Source organism: Bos grunniens, chromosome 1 (assembly GCF_055505025.1).
Source record: "Bos grunniens cultivar Pamir isolate PY7600 chromosome 1, Bosgru_T2T1.0, whole genome shotgun sequence".
In the NCBI taxonomy this organism is placed as follows: domain Eukaryota; kingdom Metazoa; phylum Chordata; class Mammalia; order Artiodactyla; family Bovidae; genus Bos; species Bos grunniens.
This window is the reverse complement of record NC_141165.1, coordinates 51,993,936-52,007,453: the sequence shown is the minus strand read 5'-3', so window position 1 is coordinate 52,007,453 and position 13,518 is coordinate 51,993,936.

Sequence of the window (13,518 nt, the reverse complement as noted above, 5' to 3'; positions counted from 1 at the left end):
CCCCTGGAAAAGGAAATGACAACTCACTCTAGTATTCCTGCCTGGAGAATCCCATGGACAGAGGACCCTGGCAGGCTACAGTTCATGTGATCACAAAGAGTCAGAAATGACTAAGCGACTAACAATTCATTTCATTTTTGTGCCCTCCCTACCCCTACCCTCCATTAGGTAATAAATTGTTACAGGTAGACTTTCCTAATAAAGACTATTTTTAAGAGTTTTAGGTTCACAGCAAAATTGAGAGAAAGATACAAAGATTTCCCTTTTAGCCCCTGCCCCAACTTATGTATCGCCTCCCCCATTATTACCATCTCCCACCAGAGGGTACGCCTGTCACTACTGATAAGCCCACAGGCACACATCATCTTGCAAAATCCATAGTTTGAATAAGGCTTCACTTGTGGTAGTGTACATTTTATTTGTTTAAACAAATGTATGATATGTATCACCATAGTATTGTATGTATTTTCACTGCCCTAAAAGTACTCTGTAATCTGCCTGTTTGTCTTCCTTACCTAACCCCTGTCGAAGACTGATATTTTTACTGCCTTTATAGTTTGGCTTTTCCAGAATGGATTCCAGAATCCCTAAGGTTGAGTTCATATAGGCTTTCAGATCGGCTTCTTTCACTCATCAATATGTACCTAAGGTTCATCCACATCTTTTCATGGCTTGCTAGCCGATTTCTTCTTTAACATTGAACAATATTCTACTGTCTGGATTATCACAGTTAGTTTACTCGTTCAACTACTGGAGGACATCTTCTGAGTTGCTTCCAGGTTTTAGTAACAAAGAATAAAGCTGCTATGGACATCTGTATATAGATTTTCATGTGGACACAGATTTTACAGCAAGAAGCAGAACTGCTGGATTAGATGGCAAGACTATGATCAGTTCTGTAAGAAACTGCCAAACTGTCCTCCAAAGTGGATGCATGATTTTGAACTCCCACCAAAAATTAATGAAAGCTCCTATTGCTTCACATCCTTAATATTTGGTGATGTCAGTGCTTGGGATTTTGACTATGCTGGGCATACACACCGAGGAAACCAGAATTGAAAGAGACACGTGTACCCCAATGTTCATCGCAGCACTGTTTATAATAGCCAGGACATGGAAGCAACCTAGATGTCCATCAGCAGATGAATGGATAAGAAAGCTGTGGTACATATACACAACAGAGTATTATGCAGCCAGTAAAAAGAATATATCTGAATCAGTTCTAATGAGGTGGATGAAACTGGAGCCTATTATACAGAGTGAAGCCAGAAAGAAAAACACCAATACAGTATACTAACGCATATATATGGAATTTAGAAAGATGGTAATGATAACCCTGTATGTGAGACAGCAAAACAGACACAGATATATAGAACAGTCTTTTGGACTCTGTGGGAGAGGGAGAGGGTGGGATGATGTGGGAGAATGACATTGAAAGATGTATAATATCATATATGAAACAAATTGCCAGTCCAGGTTCGATGCATGATACTGGATGCTTGGGGCTGGTGCACCGGGATGACCCAGAGGGATGGTATGGGGAGGGGGGAGGGAGGAGGGAGGAGGGTTCAGGATGGGGAACACGTGTATACCTGTGGCAGATTCGTGTTGATGTATGGCAAAACCAATACACTATTGTAAAGTAATTAACTTCCAATTAAAATAAATAAATTTATATTTAAAAGAAACCAAATATGTATGTAGTGGTATCTTATCATTTTAATTTGCATTTCCCTGATATGATATGAAACATCTTTTCATATGATTACTTGCCATCTGTTTATCTTCTCTGGTGAGTTCTCTGTTAAGGTTTTTGACATACTTTTTAAATAGGTTATCTGCTTTCTTACTGTTGAGTTTTAAGAGTTCTTTGTATATGTTGGGAACATTTACCTTTAACAGATATGTCTCTTGTAAATAGTTTTTCTGTTTGTGGCTTGTCTTCTCATTCTCTTGACATTGTCTTCCACAGAGCAGAAGTTTTTCATTTTAATAAATTCTAGCTTATCGATTTTTTTCCTATTATAAAGGGATCCTTTGATATTTTATCCAAAAAATCACTGCCATACCTAAGGTCACCTAGGTTTTCTCCTATCTTATCATCTAGGAGCTTCAGTTTTACACAGGTAGGTTTGTCTGGCTTCATGTTGATTACTAAAGCAGTACCTCATACATAGTAGGCACTCAAAGTTTTTTACTGACTTAAATTTATTTATTTATTGCACCATGTGCAGTATAGTTTTAAGAATTTGTCTGTCTTTTGCCTTAGGTTTCTGGCAAAGAATTTCAAGACCTCTTCGAATTTCCTGAGTGATAGGCATATGTCTATTTCTATGTAGTACTATGAGTAAAGATTTATAAATATAAAAATAGAATTAAGATGCCAGGAACTGTAACTTTGAAGTGGTTTGTTTACAGTGAATCAAGACATCATTAACAATAGTTGAAATATACTGTCCATACCTCAATATACAATGGGACATTCATAAACTTTGTGTGTTCCACAGTCTATTCTAATAGCTTCTAGGTTAGGGGAGACAAGTAAATTAAGCAAAGTATTAGGCAGGCATTAGTAGAGCAGGTGAGTCCTATTACACTGGATTTTCAAAAGCTGAGTTAAGGATCTGCAGTAGAGGCAATCAATTATTTCAAAAGAAATTCAAATTCAGAAATCAATAACTGGCTTTCTTTGCACAAGGGGAATATCTAATGGCAGCAATCAGTAACTAGGGCAACTTCTAACCTGATACATTTAGGCAAAATGATTTCAATTTCTATCTCCAAGGATATTTTAGTGCTTCTCTTCCATCTTATTACTTTGAAAAATGTTCATTAGAGATTCAAGGCATTTCTGAACTGAAAGTCACCAAAGAAATTATCACAAGAGAGAACATCTGTTGGAGACATATTGTGAAGTTAAATTTGAATTCAGGTTTAAATATGTAATAAGGGTAATTGTTACAATAAACTAATCCTTTTGCTTAATGAAAGCAAATGAATAAATGTGGTGTGTTTCATTTGTAAAAACTGTTTTATATTTTATAAGTGCTGGGCAGATTTTACCTTTATACCATCATAACATAAAACAGGTTTGTTAGCAAATCAACAGTGCAAAGGAAGAAAACGTTTCTGTTCAATCACCAGTTTTACAGCAGTGTTGGCATTCAAACAATGAATTGCTAATTACAAGTCACTGTTATCGTATGTGTAAAAGCAAATTCTCCAAGATATATATATATATATATAATATATATATAAATTATATATATATATATCAATGACACATACATAATATATATAATCCATCTCTTCCTTCCTGAATCCCTTGAACCTAACAAAACCAAAGTTTTTTTTGTTTTTTTTTTTAATTCTATACATTTGGTTTGTTATAAAAACAAACTACCTTCTCAGTGAGTACAAGTTAAAGTTTTTTCATTGTGTGAAAATAAGAACCAACTAGCTGGAAATCTCATCTTCATGACTATTCTTTCACTGGAAGAATTCATTTTAATTTGAGCACTTAAAAAAAAATCCAAAAATCAGTCCAAAGTAACTAATTCCGGTCCCAAAATTATATTTCAAGTTCTACATCTTTTTGCCTTTCCAATAAAAACAAATTTTAAGAGTTTTGAAAATACATATATGAATAACAAATGATGAATAAATAGATGTGAGCAAATGCCAAAGTGATAACTGCTAAAAAATGATTTTAATTGTTCTGTGTATGACAAGATTTATCACCCTCAGCATTACTGACATTTGGGGCTGGATAATGCTCTTGGAGTCCGGTCCACTGCTGCCCACAGAATGTCCAGTAGCACCTACCCCTTGACCCAGTTGTGGCAACCAAAAAACATTTGCAAATGTTGCCAAATGTCAACATTTGTATAGAATCATTGGCTAGTTTGTTGAAAATCATGACAGCAGGGTCCAACCCCCAGAAATTCTGATTCAGCAAGTCCAAAGGGATTTTATGACCACCAAAGATTTTTCTGTTAGTAATCCTGAACCCTAAAAACACTATTTATTAATCTGAGAGTAACACTGATAGGGAGGGGAGAAACATTCCTAAAAGACCAACAGTGGATTCAACAATTTGACCTTAGCAACATTTCTGATTGGGCAGAGCTAATGGATCACAATAAACTGTGGAAAATGCTGAAAGAGATGGGAGTACCAGACCACCTGACCTGCATCTTGAGAAATCTGTATGCAGGTCAGGAACCAACAGTTAGAACTGGACATGGAACAACAGACTGGTTCCAAATAGAAAAAGGAGTACGTCAAGACTGTATATTGTCACTCTGCTTATTTAACTTCTATGCAGAGTACATCATGAGAAATGCTGGTCTAGAAGAAGCACAAGCTGGAATCAAGATTGCCAGGAGAAATATCAATAACCTCAGATATGCAGATGACACCACCCTTATGGCAGAAAGTGAAGAGGAACTCAAAAGCCTCTTGATGAAAGTGAAAGTGGAGAGTGAAAAAGTTGGCTTAAAGCTCACCATTCAGAAAACGAAGATCATGGCATCTGGTCCCATGACTTAGATGGAAATAAAGGGGAAACTGTGGAAACAGTGTCAGACTTTATTTTGGGGGGCTTCAAAATCACTGCAAATGGTGATTGCAGCCACGAAATTAAAAGTGAAAGTGGAGAGTGAAAAAGTTGGCTTAAAGCTCACCATTCAGAAAATGAAGATCATGGCATCTGGTCCCATGACTTAGATGGAAATAGATGGGGAAACTGTGGAAACACTGTCAGACTTTATTTTGGGGGGCTTCAAAATCACTGCAAATGGTGATTGCAGCCACGAAATTAAAAGATATTTACTCCTTGGAAGGAAAGTTATGACCAACCTAGACAGCATATTAAAAAGCAGAGATATTACTTTGCCAACAAAGGTCCATCTAGTCAAGGCTATGGTTTTTCCAGTAGTCATGTATGGATGTGAGAGTTGGACTTTGAAGAAAGCTGAGTGCTGAAGAGTTGATGCTTTTGACCTGTGGTGTTGGAGAAGACTCTTGAGAGTCCCTTGGACTGCAAGGAGATCCAAGCAGTCCATTCTGAAGGAGATCAGCCCTGGGATTTCTTTGGAAGGAATGATGCTAAAGCTGAAACTCCAGTACTTTGGCCACCTCACGCGAAGAGTTGACTCATTGGAAAAGACTCTGATGCTTGGAGGGATTGGGGGCAGGAGGAGAAGGGGACAACAGAGGATAAGATGGCTGGATGGCATCACCAACTTGATGCACATGAGTTTGGGTGAACTCCGGGAGTTGGTGATGGACAGGGAGGCCTGGCATGCTGCGATTCATGGGGTCGCAAAGAGTTGGACACGACTGAGCGACTGAACTGAACTGAACTGAAGAGTCTGAGGAAGAGCCACTTATGGCCTCTTATCAGAAACCCATGAACCTTTTCAGGCATCACAGTATATAAAATATTTTCATGAGCTCTGCATCCTCCCAAAAATCCTCTTGGGGAAACAGCACAAGCATTTTCGAAATAAGCTTCCATAACCATTTCTATATCATTAGGATTTGTATTTCTAGTTTCTGTGATCATGAATAACAACACAACAAAAGCTAAACAACTCTCAACTACAGGACTTTCCTAGAGTAAACAGACTCAAGTTGCCTTACTTACACCCCAAAATCTGTCAAAACTCAAAGTTAGGTCTTGTTACACATGCAAAATATTCTTCTTCATGAGCCACACACTTCTCTTTTTCATCAGCTGTGACTGAATCAACAGACCAGTTCACTATAAATTGGGCACTAAGGAGTTCTACACTCTTTTCTACACACATCACTAATTATATGTGAATAAGTTTAAACAGTTTTTAATTTTGATGTTGCTTTCCATCTAATAACTTACAAATATAGTACTCATTTCAGTTAATATCCCATATTCTCTGCACGTTGAATTATATGTCTTTTACTGCTGTTGTTTTCTTAATAGTCACATTTTTCCTTATCTCTCTTATAGTCAAATAAATTCTCCTTTTCCATAGTCTACTGTCAAACTTATCCTGCACTATGCAACTGACTGACTTTTATGAACTAGAGTCCACATGTATTCCTGTCAAATTTATCTTTCTGGTCCAACCCAAATGTCCATTTTGTATAACCTAAATCATCAAATCGGTGACAAGGCTACATGTAAATTCCTTTACAAGCTTGATATAACCTTTATCTTTCCTTCTAATCTCATCCCCAATCATTATTAAGAGATATTTATACTTCTGAAATCCTTTGAGCAATATGGAATCATAAAGACCTGTCAAGTAAATGGAGCAGCACCATAAATAAGTGGGTGGATCAGCCCAGAGTATACTGGCTTTCAACAGGCCACTAAACAGTGTCCAAGAGTGTGGTATGCGAGACTTCACTGCTACCTTCCAGGCTCTTTCCAGACTTACCTCACCTTGGTCCTTATCCCCTATGCTATACTCTATACTATGAGCTAACAGGACATTATCTATTAATTAAATTTAACAAGATTTCCTTCCTCAAGGCTCAGATTCACTTTTTTCACCTATCCACTTATAAGATTCTACTTTGCCTGGTGAGATTCTGTTAATCCTTCAAAGTCCCAAACAATCATCTCCTCCATAAAGGCTGCCATCATTATCTCCTTCATTGTCCATCTTTTCTGGAAGCAAATCTCTCCTTCTACTTAATTCTCATAATAATATATGAATATACCACTCTAAAGGTGAACTTCCAGATGTTCAAGCTGATTTTCGAAAAGGCAGAGGAACCAGAGATCAAATTGTCAACATTTGCTGGATCACTGAAAAAGCAAGAGAGTTCCAGAAAAACATCTATTTCTGCATTGACTATGCCAAAGCCTTTGACTGTGTGGATCACAACAAATTGTGGAAAATTCTGAAAGAGATGGGAATACCATACCACCTGACCTGCCTCTTGGGAAACCTGTATCCAGGTCAGGAAGCAACAGTTAGAATTGGACATGGAACAACAGACTGGTTCCAAATAGGAAAAGGCATACGTCAAGGCTGTATGTTGTCACTCTGCTTATTTAACTTATATGCAGAGTACATCATGAGAAACACTGGGCTGGAGGAAGCACATGCTGGAATCAAGATTGCCAGGGGAAACATCAATAACCTCAGATATGGAGATGATACCACCCTTATGGAATGTGAAGAAGAACTAAAGAGCCTCTTGATGAAAGTGAAAGTGGAGAGTAAAAAAGTTGGCTTAAAGCTCAACATTCAGAAAACTAAGATCATGGCATCCTTTCCCATCACTTCATGGCAAATAGATGGGGAAACAGTGGCTGACTTTATGTTTTTGAGCTCCAAAATCACTGCAGATGGTGACTGAAGCCATGAAATTAAAAGACGCTTACTCCTTGGAAGGAAAGACGAACCTAGATGGCATATTGAAAAGCAGAGACATTACTTTGATAACAAAGGTCTGTCTAGTTAAGGCTATGGTTTTTCCAGTAGTCATGTATGGATGTGAAATTTGGACTATAAAGAAAGGTGAGCACTGAAGAATTGATGCTTTTGAACTGTGGTGTTGAAGAAGACTCTTGAGAGTCCCTTGTACTACAAGGAGATTGAACCAGTCCATCCTAAAGGAGATCAGTCCTGAGTGTTCATTGGAAGGACTGATACTGAAGCTGAAACTCCAATACTTTAGCCACATGATGTGAAGAGCTGACTCATTTGAAAAGACCCTGATGCTGGGAAAGATTGAGGGCGGGAGGAGAAGGGGACAACAGAGGATGAAATAGATGGATGGCATCACTGACTCAATGGACATGAGTTTGGGTGAACTCCAGGAGTTGGTGATTTACAGGGAGACCTGGCATGCTGTGGTTCATGCAGTTGCAAAGAGTTGGACACGACTGAGTGACTGAACTGAACTGAAAGGTGCTCACCATTTGCTAACACCTTATCCCTATGTCACATCTACTTAATTCCTAAAACAGTGTTTTTCACTCGAGAATTTTCTGTTGATTTAACTAATGAATTAATATTATTCCTTGCACTTGAAACTTATATGTGAAAACTGGTAAAATGTGGCACCTAGAATCAGCACAAATTAAAGAGCTTTCTTGACAGAATAGAGTGAATGAGAAAGAATTTCATAATAAATCCTACATTAAGAAGGAAATAAAAATGGGTATCTTTTAATAATGAGATTAGTCAGTCTAACAGGCTTCAATAACTATGCCTAGCTCCATTATATTTCTAGTTTCTCTGATCTTGAATAACAACATAACAAAAGCTAAACACTTTCAAAAGAGGAAAGAGTTTTAGTAAAGAGCACTTCAGAAATTATTCAAAACCTACAGTGGTTACAGGTGGAAATGTAGGTTTGGGCCAAAACAGTAAATTGCTTAACTAGTCATCAGGTCACTAACTCATTTCAAAGCCATTTAACCTGGAATAAGCCTGGTGAGCCTAATTCTACTTCTACTGAGATAAAAACTATTTAGAGGATTGAGGCAATTGATTCTCAAAAGAACTCCAATATAAAACAACGACTTAAGTTAGATAAAAGAGAAAAAGAAGCCCAGAATTTGAGCCACAAATGATTTACTCTCTTTTATCACATCTACTGAGATAGAATTTAGGCTGGGAAAAGCTTCCAGTGAAAACTTAGATTGTTTTTAGAGTGAATATAATAAATTTACCTGAATTACTCAATTTAAATCAAATAAAAATATGAATATATTTTAAAAAACCAGTATTGAAAAATTACCCACCTAAGAAAATTTGCTTACGCAACCTAAATAAATGTCATCCTTATTTTAAGCAACAAACTGCAAAATTCCAGTATGAGTAAGAATTTGAACAAAAACTTTCTATATTCACTGCAATGGGATGATATCTACTTTACCAAATCAACTGACATGAATATTATAAAATTATCATCAAACATAATAGTTCCATATTAACAAACTTCATTACTACATATATCTGCATACACACACACTTATACATGCACACAAATATCAATGTGATACAAACAAATGTTTGGGAGTCCAGAGATCTCAATTTTAAATTCACCTTCTCTAACTCACTCTATGCCTTGTGGTCAACTGTACCTCTTCAGAGTTTCAGAAATAGAAAAGAGACTTGGATTACATGAATTTTTGACTGTATGGGCTTGTAGTATTACTAGTCTATGCGTTCATGACCTTCTGTGATGAGGGTTTGTAGAACTGAGATAATATACACCTTAACCATAAGAGTGTTAAATGTATTCTCCTCAAAACCAGTACTTAAGTTAAAAAAAAAAAAAAAGATGATGTTCAAATAATAACTGAAAGTAAGGTGGCTCCCCTCCCTCACCTCTACCAGTTGTCTCTGATGTTCTAGTATTCATTCTATTTCTTACTCTTCAAAAGTACAGACAATTAAACATTTACTCATTCACCAAATGCATGACTTTAGATCAATTTTGTGCCAAGGACTGTTCCTAGGCAGCAGACATACAGTGATAAACAATACAGACAGGCAATCATAAATATCATAGATCTTATAACGAGTAGGGGAGACAACTAATAAATAACAAGGCAAGATAGTTACGGAGTATGACAAGAGGTACAGAGACAGCGGAGATAAAGCAGGTTGATCAAGAAAGGCTTTTTTGAAGCTTTGAGCTGAGACGCAAGAACAGGCCATTTGCCAACAACGCACATTACCAGCAGATGGAGGACATGCAAAGACAAAGGTCCTGGGAGAAGAGAGGAATCATTGTGTTGGTCATCGGTATACATTTACTAATCAAGAACATGGAAGACTGGCTTCAAACTTCTGTAAAAGATTGTTGTGAAACCATGTTCTGGATATTATAACCAGAAAATCTATGTAAGCTTTGGAATAGTTCTTGACTTCTATCTCAGTCCCACTGGCCATATCCAATTGGTCACCAAGTCCTATTAATTTAAATCATTTGAATGCAAATAGGTGCCAGTTAGTCATGAAACAGTTTTATGTTTATTAACCCAGTTAATCCCTTTAACCTTTCTACCTTGTAGGAACATTACTATTATCATCATCACATTATATTTGATCCAGTGAGGGATATACAGATTGACTAATCTGCAAGGAAACACAGCTATAAAAGGATAAGGCCATGATTCTAAGCAATGTGTTTGATTCCAGAAGCCATGTTTTCTTTACTACATTTCACTATCTCATCAATTCTGTCTCCTCCTTAATAACCCCACTGCCTTGGCTTTATTTAGTTCAAGGGCTCATCTTCTCTTTTTTTTTTTTTTTTTTTCATAAAAATTATACATTCAGTTTTATTCATTCTTTTTTTTTTTTTTTAAACTTTACATAATTGTATTAGTTTTGCCAAATATCATAATGAATCCGCCACAGGTATACATGTGTTCCCCATCCCGAACCCTCCTCCCTCCTCCCTCCCCATACCATCCCTCTGGGCCGTCCAGTGCACCAGCCCCAAGCATTCTCTTGATTGGACTCTTGCAAGGTACTTTGGCCACCTGATGCGAAGAGCTGACTCATTGGAAAAGACCCTGATGCTGGGGAAAATTGATGGCAGAAAGAGAAGAGGGCAACAGAGGATAAAATGGTTGGATGGCATCACTGACTCAAGGGACATGAGTTTAAGATAACTTCAGGAGATAGTGAAGGACAAGGAAGCCTGATACGCTGCAGTCCATGGGGTCACAAAGAGTCGGACACGACTTAGAGACTGAACAACATCTCTAAAGCATTTTCCCTGCCTCCACCCTCTCCCCACTCCAGAACATTCTTTTTGTCCACACTGATGCCAGTGTGTAGCACTGAACACGTGAGCTACTGGACACTTAAAATGAGTCTAGTCCAAATCGAGATGTGCTTCCAGTGTAACACACCCACCAGATTTCAAAGACTTAATCTGGAAAAAAAAAGGAAAGTAGGGTATCTTTAACAATTCTCCCTGTGCTTCCTCGCCTGAACCCTGAGCAGAATTTGCAAACTTCTCAAGTCTCCCTAAAGAAGATGACATTGGTCACTCTGTTACAAGAAAGCCCCTAGACAAAGAAGGTAAGGAAGCTGGGTGCCTAAGAGTCAGTGTCTCATTAATACAGGTATCCAAGAGTACAAAACATTGGCATAGTGCTCTGAAGAAATAGGGCACAAAGAAAAATAAGAAAGAGGCAGAAGAATATGCTAAACTTTAGCCAAGAGAATGAAGGAGGTCAAAGAGAAACTCCAGGAAGAGATCACAAAGACAGAGTCTGTCATCTTAGGAGAGCTTCTACCTCTAAACCTATGTCAAAAATGAGATACACTAAGAGAATTAATATACGGCTGCATTCAAGAGTTTCCTTGACCTGGCTACTCCCGGTCTTCAGCACAGAGCTAACATGCACACCCAGTACATGCTTTGCAGCACTCCACTACTTCCTCTGACCACTCAGGAGCCTTTCTGTGTCCATAGTGAATGCATCCAGGGGAGCACTTGCACCAGACACCTTGGCCTCTTCTGAGTCCCCTTTTACATAGACCCTTACTAACTCAGCTTGTCCTCCCTTCCAACAGCAGAGGGTCCCATTCGACCCTGTTTCCCAGCAACCAGTTCATGTGTCTGAGGAAGACAGGACAGCTCCCTGGTTCTCCATCCCTTAAAAAAAAAAAAAAAAAAAAAACCTGCAAATTTGAAAAGCTTAATATTTTAGATATATTGGGTTAAAGATATATTAGGTTAGATATACTGGATTAAAGAAAATATATTAAAATTAATTCTGTGTGTGTGAGGAGGATGGCCGGGCAAGATGGAAGCGAGGAAGGGTCACATTCCCTGAAGGGCAGCCAAACAGTGACGGAAATTAACAGACCCAGGAAGTGTGCATCCCAGGGATGACTGGACCTGAGAAAGGCTACTTGAACTGAGCACATAGAAAATGAAAAGCCAAAACTTCACAATAGCTATTTTTATGTATGCTAAGTTGCTTTGGTTGTGTCCAACTCTGTGCTACCCTATGGACTGTAGCCCATCAGGCTCCTCTGTCCATGGGATTCTCCAGGCAAGAATACTAAAGTGGATTGCCATGCTCTCCTCCAGGGGATCTTTCTGAACAAGAGACTATATATATGCATTTTTAAAGATTTTTATATTATATTTTTTTAATTAATTTTATTTTATTTTTAAACTTTACATAATTGTATTAGTTTTGCCAAATATCAAAATGAATCCACCACAGGCAAACAAAAATACTGTTCATTTTTATCTTGTGTTTTCAAAGATGTATAATTAAACTATCCTGGATTCCTAAAATGAACCAAGACTGTACCAGTGAGGTGGAGCTGACTTTTTGTTAAATTGGTAGCATCACAGAACTTCCCTTCACATTTAACTTTCATAGCAGGAGCATAAATAAAGGTGTTAAACACAGGTATTCAAGGGCTCCATTAATTTTACCAAGGGCCTCTTTATAATCTTTTCAAAGTCATATCATTCTCTTTTAAAATAATTATCTTGATCTCATCCTTGTCCCCTGGTGGCTCAGACGGTAAAGAATCTGTCTGCTATGAAGGAGACCCAGGTTCAATCTCTGGGTCAGGAAAATCTCCTGGAAAAGGGAATAGCAACCCACTCCAGTATTCTTGCCTGGACAGTATTTCATGGACAGAGAAGCCTGTCAGGCCCCAGTCCATGGGATCACAGAGTCAGACATGACTGACTAATAGATCATCGTTGTCAGTTATCTATCTTACTGTTATCTGTTAACACATCCTTGCTTGTCAATAGCTTTGTTTTAAGGAACTTGCCAGTCCCACTTTCACTAGTGTTATCCTGAAACTCTTGCTGTTTTACTTTATCATCATATAGTTTACATCCATAGATTTATCATCCTAAATTGTAACAAGAGATTGATGCTCAGAGATGTTGGAACAAAGGGCCAGAGATACTAACATTGAACAAAGGAGGACATTTGAGTGAGGACTAATTTTCACACATCAGTTCATAGAAAATTATTTCTGATTACAGTAACTTGCTTCTCTATAAAATGTAATTTCAGGGATATACAAAACCAAAATGTGGTTATAGAGAACCTTGCTAGGTAAAAGGTGAAATTAAAGTTATAGTCAAGACAATACATAGACAGTCTTAGGAACCCAAGATATAGCACCTAGTGTATTCTACAGGAACCCAAGATACAGCACCAATTTGTTCTACGAAATTCTCATTTAGCAATTAGGAAAATAATCTGTCAAACCTTATAGACGAAAATCTTCTGAAGGAAGCCTCCAAAGAGAAGAGAGGCAGAGAGAATACTCTTTACCCCTATAGGAAATGGTAAGTAGCCCTGATGGAAAAGCAGAAATAGAGCAAGAGTTTTTCTATGCACTGAACTAGATCCTCTAAGCACTAAAGTCAAAACTGTTTCATTATCTCATAAAATGCACAGAAAAGGCTCAGAAATGCAAATTATGTATAAGGCCTCAAGCTGAGAAAAAATTGTTTGTGTTCGAAGTATAACACATCCAATTTGAGCAGATTGTGTGGGAG